This window comes from Pinus tabuliformis, chromosome 9 (genome assembly GCF_031772625.1).
Source record: "Pinus tabuliformis cultivar Carrire ecotype Pingquan chromosome 9, CPIR1, whole genome shotgun sequence".
NCBI classification, from domain to species: Eukaryota; Viridiplantae; Streptophyta; class Pinopsida; order Pinales; family Pinaceae; genus Pinus; species Pinus tabuliformis.
Genome location: NC_142307.1, coordinates 509,592,986 through 509,615,889, shown reverse-complemented (window position 1 = coordinate 509,615,889; position 22,904 = coordinate 509,592,986).

The window sequence follows — 22,904 nt, the reverse complement described above, 5'->3', positions numbered from 1 at the left end:
TGTAGAAATACAGAGCTTCCTGTAGAAGGCACAAGAAAAAGTCCTTTGACCTTGATTTGAGTGCTCCTCCTGTCATGACATGTCCTTCTTGCAACCTGCAATGTCATTGCTGCAACATGAAATTATTCAATGGAGATTAGCTTTATTTTTCTTTTTCTTTTCTTTTTTTCTCTTTTTTTTTGAAAAACAACTAGGGCGCCTCATGGAGGTTTTCACCCTAATTGCCTGCCCTGGGCGCCTCCAAGGGAGGTTTTCACCCAAAGATCTTATTCCCTTTTATTTTCTCTTTTTTTCCAACCCATTGACCACCTCATGGAGGTTTTCAATCAATGAGCCAATCTAAGGCGCCTCCGAGGAGGTTTTCACCTTAGATTTCTATTTTCCTCTTGTTTTCATTTTTTTTCATTTCTTTACTTTTTTCCTTTTTTTTCTTTTTTCTTTTTTCTATCCTACCCTACTTGAAAAACAAAATCATTTTCAAGTATAAGAATACTTCAAATGGAGCCATGTGCACATCAAGATTAGAGACAAGATGATGTAAAGGCTCGGAATGCATGCTTTGACAACTATCCAACTTTCAGAGACAAAATGATCTGACTTTGAAAGTACAAAACATAGCTGAGGAGGAGAGTACTGCTGCAACTTAGTGACCTTCTGAAACCATATCTCCATATAGCTTTGATATCCTTGGTCATCTTGCTGATTTGGATCATTCTTCATGTCACCTTCTATCATGACCTTCTGATCTTCCTCTTGTTGTTGATTTTTCTCTTGAATACATGGAAGATTTGATGGTAACCATGAGGAATCTTTCTCGATCTCTGATTCTGATGTCTTCTCTTCTTCAAGTGCAGCCCATGGTTCTTTGATCTCCTCTTTGGAACCTTCTTTTTCCTTTGGTCCTTCAATGCTTTCAAGATGATCTCTTTTTTGCAATGCTTTTCCTGAGCTATGGTGAACATTATTGAGCTCAAAAGGAGTTGTTTGCATATGTTGTGCCTCAGATTTGCAATGGGGTTGAGTTGCTCCATTGTGTGGTTTTGGAAATGGTACGGGTAGCTGAGTGGAGGTGTGAAATTGAGATGGAGATGGATGGCATTGTGGTTGGGTAGGCATTTGGGGTTGCCTTGGTGGAGGAGGAGGCGATGGTTGTGGATGAGCAGGTGGTGGAGGAAAATGAGCGGGATGAGAGTTGTACTAGGGCCTCCACTCCTGATAAGGTGCATTCCACTGAGGCTGTGGCTGAGCATTAGAGTGAAACGAATGAGCAGTTGGTTGGGCATAATATGGATCTGTGAAGGAATAAGGAGGAGGTGTGAACCAGGAAGGATGAGCAGGGGGACCCCAAGAAGGCATGAAGGTGGCTTGGTAAGGGTCATAATAGGTCTCGGGTGTCCCTTGTAGTTCCTGCTGGTAAGATCTAGGTCCATGCGGCCAACTTTGGTTCATGTAATAAAGTGATTCAGTGGCTCCTTTGGCTCTCTGATATGCAGCTTTGAATCTGGGTAAGGAAGGGCACTGATCTGTAGGATGGTATTCTTCACAGACAAAACACACTTCTAGGGAGTGCAATGGACATTCGTTCCTAGGATGCTTTCTAGTGCACCTAGGACAAAAAATGACCAAAGCCCTCTTGGCTTCCTCTTGCTTCCGTTGGATCCGCAAGGTATCCAGTTGCATGGCAAGAAACTGCCTCATATCACTCTTGAAATCTTTGATCTGATTTTCAAATTCATCTTTGGACAAGATGTTGCTCCCAACATTTTTGCTTGTAGCCATTTGCTCCAGAGGAATGTTTTCTTCTCCTTCTCCCCTAGAGGTTCTTTAAATATGTCTTGATGTCCACCCAGGGGTTCTTCAATCACAGCCATCGAAGAAGAGAGAAGGTTGTGTGAAGCAGTGGGGGTGTTGTGCAATCATTTTTCTAACTTATCTCTACTCCTACAAGACATGAAATGAAATCTTTTTGCTTGATTTTTGCTTTTTTTCTACTTCTACTTGCAAAACTGAAATAAATTGAACTACAACTAACTATCTCGCTAAAATAAACATGCGAAATTGAAATGAAAGCAGGAAAAGACTAATCTATTTTGCTCAAATGAAATTGCAGGAATGAAATGCTAGTCTACGCTTGCGGAATTGAAATGCTAATCTACGCTTGCAGAAATGAAATTGCGGAATTGAAATGCTAATCTATGAAAGCAAGAAATGCTAATCTATGAAAGCGGGAAATGCTAATCTACTTTTGCATAAACGAAATTGCATAATGGAAATGAAATAAACTACTTAGAAGAAGATTGTAGTGGAAAATAGAAGAAAAGCGACAATCACCAATACTCTGACGCTTCCCCGGCAACGGCGCCAAAAAGATGGTGGGCTCCAGTATTGTAGCAATAATGCTACAACTCCTGGAGCTTCCAATCTCTAATTTTATCAACCCGGTAGTTTGTACAAACTTGGAAGCGACAGTGCTGTATGCACAAGTACTAGCTCTTGTCGCAGCTGTCACTTGGTCAGCTGGCACAAGTCCGCTAGGGCTCAAGCCAACTTCTATATGTTCTCAGAAGAAGCTTTCTAAATGATGGACGAAGGCTATCTCAGAGGAAATTAATCTACTTTGCAAAAACGAACTGAAAGCCAACCAAAACATGGAAACCCTAGTAAACCCTAATCTGACTAGATTAACCTCTATGATGCAATGGTGGGAGTGCAAGTGTCTGGAAATGATGCCATTACTTCTAATGATGTGAAATGCATGAACTTAAACTACTTCTATTGAAAAGAACATGTTTTTGTATTTTTGCTTAAATGGTTGGAGTGATGATGATTTTGTTTCTTATTAGGGTTTGGTTGTGCAGAGGTGGTGCGAAGGGAAGGAAAGCTTGGGAAAGGTCAGGGGGGCTAGGAGAGGTTCCAGGGGATCTCTAACATCATCCCACAGAAGTTCCACACATTCAGATGCTCAGCAACCGAGTTTGCAGGCTTCTACAGGATGTCTGCAGGGGTTTCTACAGGATGTTCAGAGATTTCTACAGGATGTTCTGAAAAGAGGATTTTGGAGCATGGATGGAGGGAAAAAGATGATGGAATGAGTATGGGGGTGAAATAGGGGTGTGAAGAGGTCTAGGACTTGGAGGATGGAGTTGAGGAGAAGGTGTGGATGGCTGGACTTGTTACAAGAAGACTGAAGTAAGGTTGCACCAAAAAGATGAGAATCATGGCAAATTAAGCGAATGAGGTAAATGCAAGGTAAGGGTTCTGAGTGAAGGATGAAACAGGTCGGTTGGATGGGGTATGTGCAGGTAAGGAAGGGTAATAGGTACTCTGCAAGTGGTTTTCCAAACTGAACGAACACACACATATAAAACCTATGACCTAGTTACTTTAATCTAATCGGACCTAACAGCAAAAGGAAATGGATAGAAGTTTATTCGAAATGAAATACGTGAAATGACTCTACAACTAAGCAATCATAAACTGAAGCATGCAATCAAAACTGATATCAAGTTCGACCACTAAAAATCCAACACTACTAATTGCATGGTGAAGCAAAGAATGTGTTTTTGTGGGCAACAAGGTTACATTGGTCCCAGCTCATGATTCCACTGAAGGGGAGGTGAGATCCAAAGTACTTGGTAGCCTTTTTCTGAATATATTCCCTGTGATTAACATATCAAGTAAATCTGAACATGAAGAACCTTTTTAATCATCAAAAGCAACCTAAATAACACAACAAGTTTTAAATCTAAATAGCAGATTTTACTCTAAGAATGCAGCAAACACATAAAGATAAACAAGGGAGGTACTGGGCGCTTGAGATGGGCCCAACCCCAAGAGCTACAGCCTCCCAAGAGAGATTTAGAGCTGGTGCAAAGCTGGATTCATCTTTATTGATCAAGAAATGAAAAGTTACATCAAAACTGTCCACAAGAAGAACTCGAAAATGAGCTGACAGCAAAACTAATCTATGGCCTAAAAATCGAACTACAAAATGACTACAACAAGACTATGAAATGACTAACTATTGGCTACAAAAATTACTAACCACTAGCTAACCAAAATGAGGCCCTAAGCCTTCTTATTTATACAATTTGAGGACCCAACAGTCCTCCTAAAATTTAGGGACTTGGCTGCCCAAGACTTGTAGTTAACAGCAGTCCAACTTGACTTGCTTGGCTGCCCTTGAGCTGATTGATTCGGTGGCCCTTGAACTCCGAGCTGATGGTGGAGAATTCGAGGTAAGGGCCCATAAATGAGGGGGACACCTTCCTACAAATCCTCTAGCTTGTTCTCCCACGAATTTGGCTGCCAAGTGCTCATTAAGACCTTCAATTTTGTCTCCAAGTTGACCAAAAAGGCTACACAAAGCACCCATTAGACTTGTTGGCATAATGACTAACCAAATTCACTCTATTAACATAAAAATAATAAAAAACATGCAATAAACAAATGAGAATGGTGGACTAAGCCAAATTAGGAGGTTGAATGAGCCCAAATAATTGTACATTTTTGGGGCTCATCAACGCCGGAACACGTCTCTAGCCTAGACCTCTATGTTGTGCGTTAAGTTACAAAGCGTTGTTAAGTTCATTCAATTTATTTTAGGTTGATATTTCTTAGAAGTTTGCCTTTTTGGATCACCACGAGATGTATGATACAATTCCTAAATGCAGTCTAAAGACGATAAGCAAGCTTTTATATCTTTTCAACAATGAAAATCCTAGCTACAAGGGGAAAAGGAAGACACAAACTTTTCTCAAAGAGCATAGAGCACACTATAATGCACTTTTCCCTAAATCAAACCATGCAAGCTATCAAAATGCAAATGCACATATGCATGTATTTGTTTTCGCTTTCTTAATATTGATGCCTAAAAAGAAAGCTATTGTACAAATTTGATTTCGATTTCAAGTGAAAACATAAACAAGTTCCTTTTTCAAAATAAAAAAAGACGATTACAACACTTTATGATTTACTTGTTTCGACACTAGAAATGCATAAATTCAAACCAAACGACAAAAGTAAAAGCTCAATCAACTGTGAACAGCAAACAAACTCACTCCTAAGATCAAAACGACACTTACGACAGGTCTAGATCTAAGGGCGACAATATGACTAGTTTACTTTTGTAATGGGAAACTGCAAATGATGTAACAAATACACAAAGAACAAATACAGTTTCTTTATACAACTGAGGCGGAATTGAGGCAAAGAAAAGGGGTTTCAGATAGGTACACTGACTGATAACAGGCTGCAAAAAACATAGATAAAACTGAGCAAAAGGAAGCAGGGAACCACAGCTGCACAAGGCAAGGGCTGATCAGCGCACCCTCAGCACAAAGAAACTGAACTTCAGCGCAAGTATCCTTCACGGGACCTGTGTTGAAATGCAGAACCTCTTCACAGAGTCTACGCTGAAGCAGAAACGAGAGTTGTCTCTGGGTTCTGGGTCACGGTTTGCAGTGTAATCTACAGTTTTTGGCCGGATAAAAGCTATCAATTAGGTACAATTAGGAGGATGATTTAAAGGAGGACTAAGATCTATCACAAAGGGCTGTTAGAGCACTTGTGGATCAGATGTTCAGATCATAAAAACAGGCCCAGTGAGTGGACTAGAGTAGCAGATCTCTACTTTGCATTTGAAAATGGAAAATGCATTTCGATTCGGCACTCCTGAGTTTATGAGAAGAACAACAATAGAAACACAGATAAACTAACAAGATACGTTCCCTAGTGGAGTCACCAATTTGTTGTTGGGAAAAGTATCCAATTCGGAATGCCCCTATCCCACTCTAAGGTGTGATAGTGCCTTAGCAACAAACAAGGTAAACTAATTGAGTATTCTTCTTTATGAAATGTAAATGAGGAAGAAGGATGTAACTAACCTGTGTCTTCCGCTAGTTTGTCGATCCAAATCACTCCTCTCTTCAGTAGCTCCCAGCTTCTTGCTCCTTCACCAGCTCAGCTTCACCGAATTCCTGCAAGATCACAAGAGAGAGAAACTACACAAAGATACAGATATACATTCATAAAAAGCTCAAGATCAGATTAAGCTAAACATGTAAGCATAACAAAACATCATTGGTACACAGCATGTAGGAGAAACTCAAGTAGTTTATTGATATGATAATAAAGTCCAAGAGGAGATACAACCAAGTGACTTCCGATCCAGCATCTACCTCCCAGCAAAGGAATCCCTTCCTCTCCTCCAATAAAGCATAAATCACCCAATGTACTAATCTCAATCTCAAACCAACAGCAATTCTCTGCAAAGTACAAAATTCCAGCCTCCTGAACCTCTGGGTGAGAGATCCATATATAGATGGAAGTAGAGAGGATGAGTCAGCTTATGTTTTGACTTGTGGCTTCTCTCTGTCAGTTCTTGCTTCCACTTGGAGTTTGAGAGCCTCTTACTCATCACTAGTCGAATTCATTGAGGCAAGTGTCATTGGAGAAGATTCTGGAAGCTTCCAGGGTCTTTCCACCCTGTTGAATGAGCTTGCCATTTGTCATTTCCCGCTCAGTGCACCCTGGTAGTGCTTCCACCTGCGTTGCAGTGCACCTAGCCAGTGTAGTCTCTGCATTTCAACGCAGGCAGCTAGAAGAGCTTCTGAATTGATCCTGAATTGACTGTTTCTGAGTGGTTTTTGGTGGAGAACTTCTGGGAGAAGGTGTCATTGGTTGACCTTGTTCCTTTAGGAGCTGTAACAACATCTTTAGGGACTTTGGATCTCTTGAATTATGGACATTTCATGCTTATAGCTGTAAGGCACAAAAATGTCTATAACAACTAGGAAAGGGAAAAACAATTAAACTTCAAAGGAACACCCTCATCTATGACAAGATAGAGACAATTTTCAATAGAGGCAAGTGTGTCTATATTTATGGGCTCACTTTATTGCTACTCTAGGGGGTATACAAAATGGCATGAATGGATACGAGTAATGTTCATACTAAGAGTCACTAAAGAAAGGATAATGCTAGATTTATCATTCTTAGGGGCCTAAACCATACAATGTGCATAAGGATATAGATCTCTAGGAACAATGTATACATGTCCTTAAAGTCAAAACTTGACACACAAAGCATGTATCTCGCTTAAATGCATTTGATTCATTGTGTTCCTCTACTATTTTGAAAATTGAAGTGCACACATGTACACAGCCTCTCAGAGCACACATGCATACCAAACAGAGTATTTATAGGCAATCTCACCTCCACCTTGCAGAGCACACATGCACACCAAACAAATGATACATAAAGGTAGACAAATGCAAATTAAACAACACAAACTACAACAGATCAGACTCGTACATACATACAAATATACAAATCAAATGAGACTAAACAAACCACAACACAACAACCCTAAGAGGAGAGGAGGAGAGGCGGGGGAATGCCAATGTGATGGGAATGAGATTTTGGGGGTTAACCAAAATCCCTTTCCCTTAAATAAATTGATTCTGAGACCTGTGGGTTATGGCCCACAAGCCTTATCAGAAGCGTTCTTTAGGCTCTAAGCCTTTAAAACCATGGACCACAACACATATCGAAGCCAATATAGCTATCGAGAGCTGTAATATAGGCGTTAAGCCTTAAAAACCTTGTGGCCACACAACTATCGGAAAACACGGGAACACGGGATTTACAAAGGAACCCCACTTAGAGTCCATGCATCGAACTTCAAAAACATTAGACCCTTTCAACCATTCCACTATCGGGTCTTTTCACATTATCGGGAGCTTACATTAATGCTTTTAAGCCTTAAACTTCGTGGCCATACATTAATTGAATTACATAGGAATAATGGTGAAAACCCGCTCCGGCCCACATAACCGGACTTCAAATTATATAAGCCCGCAACTAGAATTGTCAGCGGGTCCGCTCTCATCGTTTTCCTCTGTACCGCGCCAACCTCCAATCTCCGATAGTGATCGCTCTAATCGCTTATCGGCGATATTACAATATAGGCCATCGCACTATCGGCGTCCCATTGTCGTCCGCCTTCGACCTCTCCAACATGCGATCATCGATCGCATATAAACTGTCGATCTGGAGCCTCGATCCGACAGTTGCGATTTAAATCGCAATTCACTATCGCTATATTGAAAGGTCGGTTCCGATAACTCATAAAGAGTTCTGCCGCTAACGCGATAAAGGTTCTGGACCGTTGATCCATGGGATCAAACGGCTCCTGTGTATTCTTGCCATTTTGATGGGATTTCTGCACTTTAAACACAGTTTTCTGCCAAACTCTGGTTTCCACAAATGACATAACAATTATATATATATACATATATATATATATATATATATATATATATCGTTGGATCGCCATTGACCCTACAATGGTCGATGGTCGAACACATGCATGCAATCGGGATTTAAAACCCTCGGCACACATATACGAAACAGAGTTGAAAAGACCATTAATGCATATATATGTAACACAGACAGGCGCACAGTTCTACATAAACACACTATATTCTATTAACGCAGCACGATTACAATCCTAAGGCATTTCAGCCTTAGTACGGGTTCTCCCCTCAACTACATTGCAACACTCTGAATTCACACAACACATATAACTCTGTCTCTCCTTTCTTCTATCTACTACTTTGAACACGCAGGTTCAATCACATATATATAAGGAAGTATTGTTGGATCGGATCATGGAAGGATCCAATCAACCCTCTAACAAAAGCCCTTAAAGCTCTCGGTACATGCATGCATACAACACATGGCAGATTACATTTAGATCAAGTCTTTGAGACTTATCGCTTCCATCTTTAAATCTGTTTTAGAACATATTTTTTCCTTGTTTTTCTCCCCTGGTCCACGCGCTCCTCTTCGCTCCGCTTTGGATTCCTCCCTTTGTCTAATGGTGCTAGATGCTCCTGCATCAGAGCCATTGGGAATTCAAAAATGAAATTAATCAGAAGAATCAAGATCCCTTATTTGTTGCAATACCTTTCAATACCAATTCCACCTTTGGAATTTGATAAGTACTACCGATTGTCTCTCTGGAACTACCAATTGATCTATCAAAGATTGCCAATTTTGTTTCCATCATAGGGATGGGATTGCAGTATTTGAAAAATATTCCTCTTCAAATGGAGGATGATGTAGTCAAAGTTATATCTAAATAATAAAAGCATAATCCACGTTAGCTAAACAACAAAAGCACAATCCATGCCATCTAAGCTACACAATCCACTTCATCTAAGTGAACATAGAATCCATCAATCCACTATCATCTTGATACTAAAATTTAAATCAAAATCCACCAATCTTTTATCATCTTGTCACTAAATTTTTTAAAATAAACAATTAGATTTTAAAGAAATAAGAGCCAAGACCCTTTTTCCTTTCATAATGCATATCCCTAAAAGGGGGGAGGGAGAGCCTAAGAGAGTTGGGCTAGACAAAAAAATTAAAATTAATTTAATAGTTAGATTTAAAATATATTGTTGATATCTATAAAGGTTATGTGAAATTTTGATGATAGGTTTGGTGTTAGTAGTTCTTAATGAATTAATCAAGAAATGCAACAAAGTGAGATTCATTGGATGTCATTATATGTTCTGATTTTTATAGTTTCAATTTTCCTTCTCATTTATTGTTGTGTCATGTCTGCAACATTTGGAAGAATTTGATTGCATCCCCACTCACAAATATCCTCCTTCCCAAACAATGCTTCCATCGACTTCGATCAAAGACACATGGCTTATCAAGGGAGAATATAAGCATAGATGCCATGCATACCAATATATAAAAACTATCGCAAGTAGTGCACATCATATAGAGGAAATGCTAAAATACAACTACCTTGAGGTGGTGTGTCGTAGATGGAGCTTAGATTAATCTCACGCATGTGTGGGTGTGTACACTATTTTAAGTGTCTTTTGGGCTCAAGTTGTAGGGGTTGGTTTCATGAAACATAACTTTTGTTCTTTTGTATGTAGAGAGCCTTGAACACCATGGTCATGCAAACTATCCATATGGTGAGAATATGGGTCAATTTGGAGATAGGAGGAGTAGGACAATGTGAGGAGGAATCATCCTATGTCAAAGAAACACAATTTGGTGATAATAACTTCCCCTTAATCCCACTATACTTTGCAAGGGTTTGTTATCTCTCCCTATTGATCAAGCATTTCATTCTCAATTGGAACAATGTATTTTCATTATGATGCAAATTATCTTCCCAACTCTAGTTGAAGGAAGCAACATTATAATATAGTACGGTGACCTACTTTGCATAGACATACTTTAGGGTCTTCACTACATTCTCCTTTGACTAAGGACTAACCTAGGTAGATTTCATTGAATTTGAACAATAGTCTATGTTCTAAATTGAAAATAATAATTCCTATGTAGTTTAGTCACTAGGTTATTACTTTAGCTAATCATGATGGTTGTAGAGGTTCTTCAGAGGATCAAAATTTAAAAATTGATCTCCATGTTTCCAAAAGTCAATGTGAAAAAATGAATTATGACAAATTGTAATGAAACTTCCTCTTGGAAATGTAACTATGTTTAGTCTTCATAATTATCATTGTACTTGTCTCATTAAGTATTTCATGTAAAAGCAAAAGAATAAAAATAAATTATTATTATTATTATTAGGTAAAGCATGTTCTTCATGCTTTTAGGTTTATTTGAGTCAATATCCGTTATATAACCTTCAAGTGGGGGTTGAATGGGTGTCTAGTCAATTTAGTGTCCTAAATTGCTTTACATAAATTATTAATCCGGGTATCGTAAATTGATGAAGTGTGGTGCACTATATGTGCTTAGTTAACCTTTCTCCTCCTTCGTTGTTTTATAGTTTATGTTGTTTTTGGGGGTTTTGTGTCTCATGCTTAAGGAAATTAATCTAAGAAAGAAAAGTTATGCTTCTAAATGAAATCTCTAAATGTTAATGGACAACTAAATCTAATGACTTTTAATGTTAAAATCTAATTTCTAAAGAAGGGAGAAAAGGAAATGAACATTAGATAAAAACAAATCAAAACTTTGAACAATTAGATTAATCTAAGCTGGAAAAATGTCTATGAAATGAAAGCAAAATTGATAACAGCTAAATGAAGTGTTTTATCATTCTGCTATACAATTTTGGGAGAACTTCCTCCTTGTGATAGAATTTTGAGAGACTCCATACTTTATTGTTGTAAAACTGAAAATGAGATTTAAATAAAATACTAAGACTAAAAGTAAAATTGCAACTAAATGAAGTGTTTATCACTTTGCTACACAATTTTGGGAGAACTACCTCCTTGTGATAGCATTTTGGAGGGATCCAATACTTCATTGTTCTAAGAAAAAATAAACATAAAAATGCAAAGAAAGACTCATTCATAAATGAAATACTTCACCACTTAGTGAACCAAGGGCTTTCATAAATATTCATTTACAACATGAGTTATTAAACTATGGAAAGAAAATACAAAACATGTAAATGAAAACTAATCTACTATGTGCTCTAATGCTCCAAGCATCAATTGGAAAATACTTTCTTGGACTATTTTGCTAAGCATAGATTACACAGTTAGATAAATATACAATCAACCGATTGAACACGCTTGCATGAATTAAACTTGAATGAATGGAAAATCTAAACTATTAAACTTGAAAACAATAAAATGGTATACTTGAATGAAATCAAAGAAAAGCTACAAAATACAATCTACTCTACCTTACATTCTAATATTCTCCATGACATCTACTTCACATCTCCTTCCATGTTGAGAACATGAAATCTTTATTAAAATTCTTCAAAATTACAAAAGTTTACAAAGCTCTCCAAAGCTTTCGAAAAAAACTTTTCAAAACTAAAAAGCTACCAAATGAAGGAGAGAGATTTCATATTTATACAAAAAGATGAGAAGTCATCTCATTAATGAGAGTCCATGAATCTCTCCCTATACCTCTAGAGTTCTAATCAAAATAGGAAATGATAAGACACATGTCTTCTTAGAGTTTCAATACAAATAGGAAATGTGATACATATCCTCATGATCCCATGATCCTTTCCTCTCAAATTCGAATTTGGCCTTAGGGTGCCACATAAAGGTCTTCTAAAAGCTTCCTTTTGACCTACACATGTCAACAATCTCAACCCACTTGTTAGGTATAAGCATATGCATATTATTTTCTAATTTTTAACCACAAATTCACTTAAAAACGCTAAGAATTAATGAAGTTTGGAAAAACATAAATGTGACCCAATGATAATGAAAGTGAGATGAATGTAGTGACATGGTAGTGAAATGGAGGTGATATAATGGACATAATAGTGAAAGTTTAATGGAAGTGAATGACAATTTCAAGACCCAAAATACCCCCAACTAAAGCTATTGCATGTCCTCATGCAATCTATATTACATTAATTCTTTTGATCCTTGAGCTTCTGGCTTAACTTTGCATGATATCATTTGATAACTTCATACTTCTGCAAAGTGTTTTACTTGAATTGCAACATGGTTGGTCCTTGTGTTACAACCATATTTTGTTGTTGTATTCAAATTTGATCTTTGAACTTTGCATAATGATAATTTGATTATTGTTGCAAAGTATATCTTTATTGGATTGCATGATGGTTGGTTCTTGTGTGAAAACCATGATTGTATTTGTATCCAATTATCCTTTAAGAACTTTTTGAAAAACCAATGTATGCTCATTATAATAATGTAATAGTTAATATATTTTGGAGGTATGTGGGCTTCTAAATATGATATGAACATGGAAAGATACGAATATGAATGTATTCCCCACCCCCCACTAATGGTATGGGCAATTTTATGAAATGAGGAAGAGAAATGTTTTTCCAACAATTATCATTCTAGCTTTTTATGGAATTCTATGGTAAAAGTTAGAAAATGATGTACCTTAACTTACCATTTGAAATGGATGAGTTGTATGTGTGGTGGCTACAAAATTCTCATCATAATCTTCTTCAAGTGGCTGGACAAAAAGAGTCATGGATAAAAGAGTCAAGATGACTTTTTATTGCTTCTTCTAGAACTTGTTGAATCTACTGCTGAATAGTGCTGATCTATTTTATATCTGCTCCAAAAATGCTGAAAATAACAGTCTTTATGTCTTCCAAACTCATTGGCACAATTCCTACTATGTGAAGAGATGTTCTGATGTCGAACATAGCAGGAAATTGTTAACTTAGTGGCCATTAATGGATGCCACTAGTCAACACGAGAACTCTCATCATTGATGACAATGAGAGTCAAGATGACCAAACACATCTTGCTAGGTACGAATAAATTTGTCGATGTCAAGTCACCTAGAAGATCCAATGAACAAGTGACATTAATGTATTCCCATTGTTCATCAGCATGAGGACTTGCCATTAAGGCATGCAAGCCTCAAGGTGTTTTTGCAAGGAATTTAGATTCAAAGGACTATGGACTCAATAATTTGCATTGAAGCAGGGTTTATTTGTGAAATGAAAATGGAAAATGGCAATGGAAAGTAGTAATGGCAATGGGCAGTAAGCATGTAACTGAGCTTCTTGCTTTTATTTGTGGGCTAGGAGTGGACAAAAAGCAATGGAAAGTGTATGTGAATGTAAATGGAAAATATGAAGGGACATGAGGTGAATGGTTTATTATGAAGTATGGATGTAATGGAGACAATAGTATCTGAAAGTTTTTCAAGTGTTTGGATCTTATTTTGCATTAGCATGTTTCTTCTTGGTTGCTGATCATCCTCTTATGAGACAAATTGGTCTCTTAAGAGAGACACTATTCACTTGTAGTCATTTGTCCTTCTTCCTGGAACCTGCAAAAAAACTAATACTTCTTCTGTAATGGAATGTAAGATTATTAAAGGAGAGAGGTGATCAATCTCTCTAGTTATCATATTTACACACAAAACAAAGAATTCGTATTAATGAAACAAGTTCACAAAGGAAAACCAAAAGAATTTACACCTTGCTAAGATCTGATCTCCAAATCTATTCCACTGCTTGCCTGCCTCCACTGCTCAATACCTACTCAAGAATGAATGAGAATGGTCTACCAAACTCGTATTTCACCTCCAAAGAATCACTCACAATGTGTAAGACGTGAGAAGAAGCTACAAACTGGGCAAATACATGAGCAAACTCATTGGCATACACAATCCCTTGATTGTGCAAGATCTGATGCACAACTATAGTCACAACTGATAGCAATATGATTCTATAACACCTGTCCCTGCTGAACTGAACATGCACTGACATGCAACTGAGTTAACTGATGTATTCTATAGTTGTATTATGAGTTAATAATTAGTTTAACAACTCATCATTAGTCTATTTGCAGTTAGACTAACTACAACTAGTTTAACCAAGTCAAACTGAACACAACTCCATCAACTCCACAATCAACTCTACCAAACTCAACTGATTGAGTTCTAACTGAAGTCATGCATGCAACAACTCAACTGACTCATAAGAAAAGCGTACTTCCTTCTGATAGCTGCATGGGCCACTGTAGCTCAAACTGAAGTGCTCCAAGAGAATACGATCAAGTTTATAGTCCAAATATTATTATGAGACAATAATATTTGACTTTTCTATTTTTGACAGCCAGTCTAAAAATAGACTTTGATCACCCACACTGTGATCAAAAATAGAACTTGCGCCATAATTTGCCTGCGGACCCACTTAGTGAAGGCGACTCTTTTCACTAAGCTCCATCATCTTGTTGCAATCTCAACACTCCCTCTCGACAAGATATGGATTATCAGCAACCTCTATCCTGCCTCGGTGGTACTCGAATTTGCTCCTGGTGAGAGCCTTCGTCAGAATATCAGCATCCTGATCCTCCGTTGGAATGTATGAAAGCAACATGATCCTCCGCTGCACACAATCTCTGATATGATGGTACCTGATGTCAATATGCTTAGATCTATCATGAAATACAAGATTAGCCGAGAGTTTAATGCAACTCTGGTTATCACAGTAAATCACAGTAGGATCCAAATGAGAACCGAACAAACCAACCAGGATCTTCCTCATCCATATAGCCTCGCATGCAGCCAAACTTGCTGCCATATACTCGGCCTCCGCTGAACTGAATGCCACGGATCTCTGCTTCCTACTGTACCAAGAAACTGCTGTCGATCCAATACTGAAGACCCCTCCTGATGTGCTCTTTCTGTCCGTTGGGCTCCCTGCCCAATCTGCATCTGTGAAGCCACATAGCTTCACCTCATCCTCCTGTCTGTACCACAAACCATATCCCGATGTGCCTCTCAAGTAGCGCAATACATGCTTGCCCGCCTTCCAGAAGAGCTTGGTAGGCTTAACCATAGCTTGTGAAAGCTTGTTAACTGCATAGCATATATCGGGTCGTGTATTGACCAAATACATCAGCGACCCCACCAACTGTCGATAAACAGTGGCATCCACTTCTTCTCCCGAAGTGGCATCCTCCTTCCTCCAACCTCCAGGAAGAGGAGTATCAACAGGCTTGCAGCCATGCATGTTGAACTTCTCCAGTATCTCTCGAGCATACTTGCCCTGAGAAACAGACAGTCCACCACTGCGCTGCCATATTTCCAATCCTAGGAAATAGTGAAGGAGGCCCAAGTCCTTCATCTCAAACTTTGTAGCAAGATCCTTCTTGCATGACAGTATCAACAACTCATCACCCGTTAGAATCAAATCATCAACATACAGTACAATGATAAGCAACTTACCCTCCACCACAATCTGGTATAGGTTAGGATCCGCCTCGCTCTTGGAGAATCCAAGTCCTGTGAAATAGCTGTCTATCCGTGTGTACCAAGCACGTGGTGCTTGCTTCAACCCATACAGTGCTCTCTTGAGCCTGCACACATGTGACTCGCTGCTGAAGACCTCAAAGCCTTCGGGCTGCTCAATGTACACCTCCTCCTCAATGACTCCATTGAGGAACACAGTCTTCACATCCATATGATGAATGTGCCATCCCATCTGCGCTGAGAGAGCAAGAATCGTCCGTATGGAAGAATACCTTGCGACAGGTGTAAAGGTCTCCTCATAATCGATCCCCTCTATCTGTGAAAAGCCTTGGGCAACAAATCTTGCCTTGTACTTCTCCACACCCCCGTCAGCTGCCTGCTTGACCTTGTAGATCCATCTCGAACCCACCACTGATTTCCCTTCCGGTCTAGGAACAATCTCCCATGCACTGTTTCTGACAACAGAATCATACTCTTCCACCATGGCGTCTACCCATGCAGGATCCTCCACAGCTTCCTCGAAAGAGGATGGCTCAGTCACAACACACTTGCTCATCAGAGCCATGTATCCAATGTACCGATCAGGTGACTGTCTCTGCCTGCGTTGGGCTGTAGGTGGTCCTACAACTTTCTCTGCATCTTGAGCCAGTCACTCAGCTTCTGTCAAGCACTTTCGCCCTCTGATGGTTGGCGCTGCATGAGTGGTCTCTTCCACTCCATGAACCTCATCCTGTGGCTGATCCACATCCTGAAGCTCATCCTTAGGAACTAATAGCTCCTCATCTGCATGCAAGTGTAGCTCCCTCTCAAGCGAACACTTCATGGTTCTCCTCCTGAAATTTTATATCCCGTCGCACAACAGTTTTACCATTGTCTGGCAAATACACACGATAGTTGTGGGGCGTATCAGTGTACCCCACAAATATCCCAACCTCTGTGGTCGGCTCCAACTTCTTCTTGGCATCCTTCGTCACATGCATGTAAACGTTAGCACCAAAAATCCTCAAATGAGAAAGATCAGGCTTCTTACCAGAATAAGTCTCCTCAGGTGTACTCATGCCAAGTATCCTATGAGGACAACGGTTCTGCACATAAACTGTTGTATTGCATGCTTCCGCCCACAAGTGAAGGGGTAGGCCCTGATCATGCAACATTGCCCGTGCAGCACCCACAATCGTTCTGTTCTTCCGCTCTGCTACCCCGTTCTGTTGTGGGTTATGGGGAGCTATGAGCTCTCTACGAATCCCTTCTGCCTTGCAGAAATCCTTGAACTCGTCCGAGATGTATTCACCACCATTATCGCTCCTAAGAGCCTTCACCTTCTTCCCCGACTCCTTCTCGACCAGTGCTTTGAATTCACAGAACTTTGAATATGTCTCGCTCTTCTTCTGCATGAAGAAGATCCAGCACTTACGAGAGAAATCATCAACAAAAATCACATAATACCTGTGTTTTGCTGTCGAAGAAACTGAGAAAGGTCCACAAACGTCTGTGTGAATTCTCTCAAGGATCGTCGTGGCGCGACTATCCTTCTCGTGAAAGGTGGCTTTCACAAACTTCCCCAAAGTACACCCCTTGCACTGATCTGACTGTGCAAGTGTGCCTTTAGGAAGCCCTGTACTGATCTGCTGCAGTATCTTCAAGGCTCCATGGTGAAGGTAACCCAATCTCCTGTGCCACAACTCGCCATCATCCCGGCTCACCAATCCTTTTGCCTTGCACGCCATTGCTGCGCATCCATCTACATGCAACTAATAAAGGTTCCTCACTCAAACCCCTATCTTCCGGGTCTCACCAGTTGTCTTGCTGCGCAAGAAAGCCTTTCCCTCGCTGAAAACAACATCATACCCCTTGTCTTCTAACATTGCCACTGAGATGAGATTCTTCGTCAATCCTGGAACATGCATGACTTCCTTCAATACGAAGGGTTTACCAGACTCCCTCTCAAAGGAAATCATACCGATACCGGTCGCACTGTATCTACCATCATCGACCATCTCGATGTGCACTCCAAGATCTTTGTCCTCCAGATCAGAGAACAAATTTCTATCTCCCGTCATGTGAAAAGACGCACCACTGTCCAAGAACCACACTGATCCCATCACACTTGAAACCAAGCATGCGATCAATGAAAAATCAAGCTCAAACTGTGAGGCTAGAGCCTCTCCTACTGAAGATCCAGCAGCCTGCTTGTTCTTCTTCTTCTGCGGACAATTAGTGGCATAGTGTCCGTGCTGGTGACAGTGAAAACACTTCACCTTGGACATATCCTGCTTCTTGCCTTTCGCACCAGACTGAGAAGCTTTCTTGCTCTTCCCTTTCTTTGCTTTGGCAGCCAAAGCACAATTCTCTTCATCAACTCCCTTTGACGAAGATCCGTCCCTGGTACTCCGCCTGATCTCCTCCTGCACAAGATCTGACCATAGTCTTTCCCATCCTGGCAATTTCTCCCGACCATTGACAAAGTCCTGATAGGAATGCCAACTCTTCGGAAGACCAAGGAGAGCCAAGCTCACCAAGTCCTCATCATCGACAGTAACCCCCACACTTCCCAGCTCATCTCGACACTGAGTGAACTTCGTGAGATACTTGGGAATACTGTCACCCTTCTCGCATTTGATGTTTCTGAGTTTATCTTTGAGCGCCAGCTTCCTCTGATCGCTCTTGCTTTGGAATAATTCTATTAATGATTTCCACATCAAATATGGAGTAGCCTTTCCATGGAGGTTGGACACAATGTGATCCTTCATGCCCTCCAACAGAATCCTTCGACATTTTGCGGTCTTCTTTTTCCAAACTTCCGCCTCAGCAGCATCAGTAGGCTTTGGGATATCCATATCTATGAACTCCTTCAGCCTGTTATCATCCAATACTGCTTCCATCCTGTCCTTCCATGCAATATAGTTTGAGCTGCCCTCAAGAGCATACTCCAATCGCAATCCGTTGAAAGACATTGCTGCGTTGTCACCAAGAAAACATTGCTGCAAATTCGAATTCCACCAGCAACCAACTCAACCGCCTCGGATCTAAGATTCGTGAGAACACAATATTTCTCATACAGAGATTGACTGTATGGGCATTCACCAGATATCTTACCTTCCAAAGGAAGGATGAATCCAGAGGCTACCTGGCCCGATTACAGACTCTGCCTGAAGAAATAGAATGTAAACACTTCCTGAATAGTAGATCTGATGATCAACTGCTCTGATACCATGTAGAAATTTTGAATAATTTAACACATATTCAACAGAGATTATCTTGATCATGCACTATTGCAGAATACATACACAATACATAAGCTCCTCTACGTTGATCATCAATATAGCAGCATAAATAACAATAAAACATCAAGAGCATTCACACATTAACACAATATGTAACCCAGGGAAAGCATCTCGCTAAAAACCCCACACTATATGTATATTAATGATTGAGACCATGTAACATTACAAAGTACAATGCTTATCACAAGAAATCCAGTACCAGCTCCACCTGTTACACACAATACAGCTAAGATCTGATCTCCAAATCTATTCCACTGCTTGCCTGCCTCCACTGCTCAATACCTACTCAAGAATGAATGAGAATGGTCTACCAAACTCGTATTTCACCTCCAAATAATCACTCACAATGTGTAAGACGTGAGCAGAAGCTACAAACTGGGCAAATACATGAGCAAACTCATTGGCATACTCAATCCCTTGATTGTGCAAGATCTGATGCACAACTATAGTCACGACTGATAGCAATCTGATTCTCTAACACTTGTCCCTGCTGAACTGAACATGCATTGACATGCAACTGAGTTAACTGATGTATTCTATAGTTGTATTATGAGTTAATAATTAGTTTAACAACTCATCATTAGTCTATTTGCAGTTAGACTAACTACAACTAGTTTAACCAAGTCAAACTGAACACAACTCCATCAACTCCATAATCAACTCCACCAAACTCAACTGATTGAGTTCTAACTGAAGTCATGCATGCAACAAGTCAACTGACTCATAAGAAAAGCGTACTTCCTTCTGACAGCTGCATGGGCCACATCTGTAGCTCAAACTGAAGTGCTCCAAGAGAATAAGATCAAGTTTATAGTCCAAATATTATTATGAGACAATAATATTTGACTTTTCTATTTTTGACAGCCAGTCTAAAAATAGACTTTGATCACCCACACTGTGATCAAAAATAGAACTTGCGCCATAATTTGCCTGCGGGCCCACTTAGTGAAGACGAATCTTTTCACTAAGCTCCATCATCTTGTTGCAATCTCAACAATTTGAACAGTGAGGTTTTTTAGTTGCAAAATTGATGTTTAGTTGCGGAATGGCTTTAGCTACGGAACGACTTTAGCTGCAGGACATGCACAGTTTCTGTAACTAAAAATCTTAACAGAAAGTTAGCCATTCATTTTTCAGCATCAGTCCAAAATTAATCAATACCTTTCAGAAAAATGAGCAAATAATCTACTTATTTCATTGATTCAAATTTTTTATTTTTTTGGGATATACTCGAAGTGTCACTTTCCCCTTGCCATCTGAATCATAAACCTTGAAGATGAATTCAATCTTTTGGTTACTTAGCAATTAGGCACAGGAACAATTTTAGAGCACTAATGAGAGCAATTTCTTCTTATTACTTAGATCATGGCACAAGAAAAGATATGCAATGTAACCAATAAGCATAAGGAAATATGAGATTTCTAATAGTGATATGCAATGCAAGAGAAGACAAACAAATGCATTCAACTACCAATGAGATGCTTATGCAAGAGTGCAAGGATGCAAGAGCTAGTATGCAAGAATGATAGCTTATTCCCAAGATCAAATAGAAACCAATGCAACAAGTCAACCAATGATTTCAAGAGTGCAATGATAACACACCAGACTTTGATATGATTCAGATCAACCCACAATTAGCATGCAAACAGTCCTAAAATTTCACTTGAAAATCAAACAAGACAATGCTTATTGAGCCTTTAACTTACTGTGGTGATTATTTAAGTGTATTAGGCTTATCTTAACTTTTTTTTTGGGCCAAACTTTGAAGATTACACTGTTGTAGCAATTTCACACTTCGTTCCTTTCCCTCTTTCTTATGATTAATGGAACTGATAGCATAATTGAATCATAATCCTGATTTTTATGGGCATGTTATCTCCTGAAATTCTAGATCCGATCACAATATTGAAACGAAGAGGGATTACCAAAAACACCTCAGAGGCCATTCTAGGCCCTTTCAACACCTAACCGATCACGCTTTCTTCATTCCGGAGAGGAGAGGGTCGCCATAATTGCATGGTAGAATTCGGATCTCTGAGGGGGGAAGGTGGGCAATATCAAAACCATCAGTAGGTAGATTCGAACTGTGCAGCCAACAGATGTGAAAAGCTCAAGACTCGATCATTTATCAATTTGGAAGAGTCGTATTCAATTGGGATACATCATGTATCTTGCCGTTAAATAGGTGTATAATGAAGTCATGGAGATTTGCATGAGACCGTTAGCATTAAAGACAAGAGGCATGGTGTAATCAGGATTGAATGCCACCGCACAATAAGTTCCTAGTTTGGATTTGCCCTCTCCAAGACGCCGAATTAAAACAATAGACTGTCTATCAATTAAAATTCGTTTTTCTTCACACGACATGCAAAAAGAGGCTTCAGAAAACTGAGAAATTCTCCCAAACCGCCGCAAATTTCTTAAAACCATTTCTAAGTTATCTAATTGACCTTGTCCTCGAAAAAACCCATGTTTTATTTTTTCCTAATTCATTTTCATTTGGCCAAATCGTGCAGTTAAAGTTTGATGGGTTTTTTTTTTGTGTTTTTGTCAATTACATCCTCTATAAAATTGATTTCAAAAAGAAACAAATTTGTTTTTAGATGCGATCACAGCGTAGACAATGGCATCAACAATATTCCATCCAATCTTGGGAAATTCTTGCAGAGATTTTACAGCTTCGATAACTCTCGCAAAGGCCTTAGAGAGTCCTCTGGATGGTCGTTTGAAGCCCAGTTAAACACATGTTTTGAAGTAGGATTTGATATCAACCATGGTCACTGATAAGACATAGTGGATAAAACAAAGCCAACAAAAAATCATGGCACTTGATATAAATTCTTTGCCGGTAAATGACACTTTGAAATTTGTTAAAATGCCACCGCACAAATGAAACTTGTCTTGCTTGCACAAAAAATTGGATTTGTCTCTCACCATTCTTATTTACAAATCAACATTTTCCTATTGAACTAAAGCTCAGATGATTTGCACAATTAGATTTTTCCATTGACAGGTTTTGATGAAGTCGTAATCACAACAACAGATTGGAATCTAATGGTTCCCAATTTCAGGGAGCAAAGGCTTCGAAGTAAATGTGCTAAAAACGAGACTTTGACTGAGGTCTTAAGTTGGTTTTTTTTATCAATCTGGGTTGGGTGACTAGGATAGGATCCATGTTGAGACGATTCCAGAGATGCCCATGTGGTTGGTTTCTTCATTGGATGCTTGTAGCATGCTAAACCTTGGAAATAGCCGCGGAACAGGGCTGCGTTCCGCAGCTAATTTGCAAAATCTTATTAAAACAAGACACAGTGTTTTTAGGGTCACTACAAACCCTAACCAGTCAATCTTGGACAGTTGAACCTATCAAAGCAATTGGATTTATATTCTTTTTTTTCATTGAATCAAATTAAATGATGAAATTATTATTATTATTATTATTATTAACATAAAAATTATTTTTCTGATCCTCCAGATCACACAAAGTGCAGGAGGAGAGCATACTCAAGAAATTATTAATTTTTTTTTTAGATGTAAGAAATAAGGTCTCCTAATTACACTTCCCCGGCAACGACGCCAAAATGTCTAGTCAATTTAGTGTCCTAAATTGCTCTACATAAATTATCAATCCGGGTATCGTAAACTGATGAAGTGTGGTGCACTATATGTGCTTAGTTAACATTTCTCTTACTTCGTTGTTTTATAGTTTATGTTGTTTTTTGGGGTTTTGTTTCTCATGCTTAAGGAAATTAATCTAAGAAAGACAAGTTATGCTTCTAAGTGAAATCTATAAATGTTAATGGACAACTAAATCTAATGACTTTTAATGTTAAAATCTAATTTCTAAAGAAGGGAGAAAAGGAAATGAACATTAGATAAAAACAAATCAAAAAT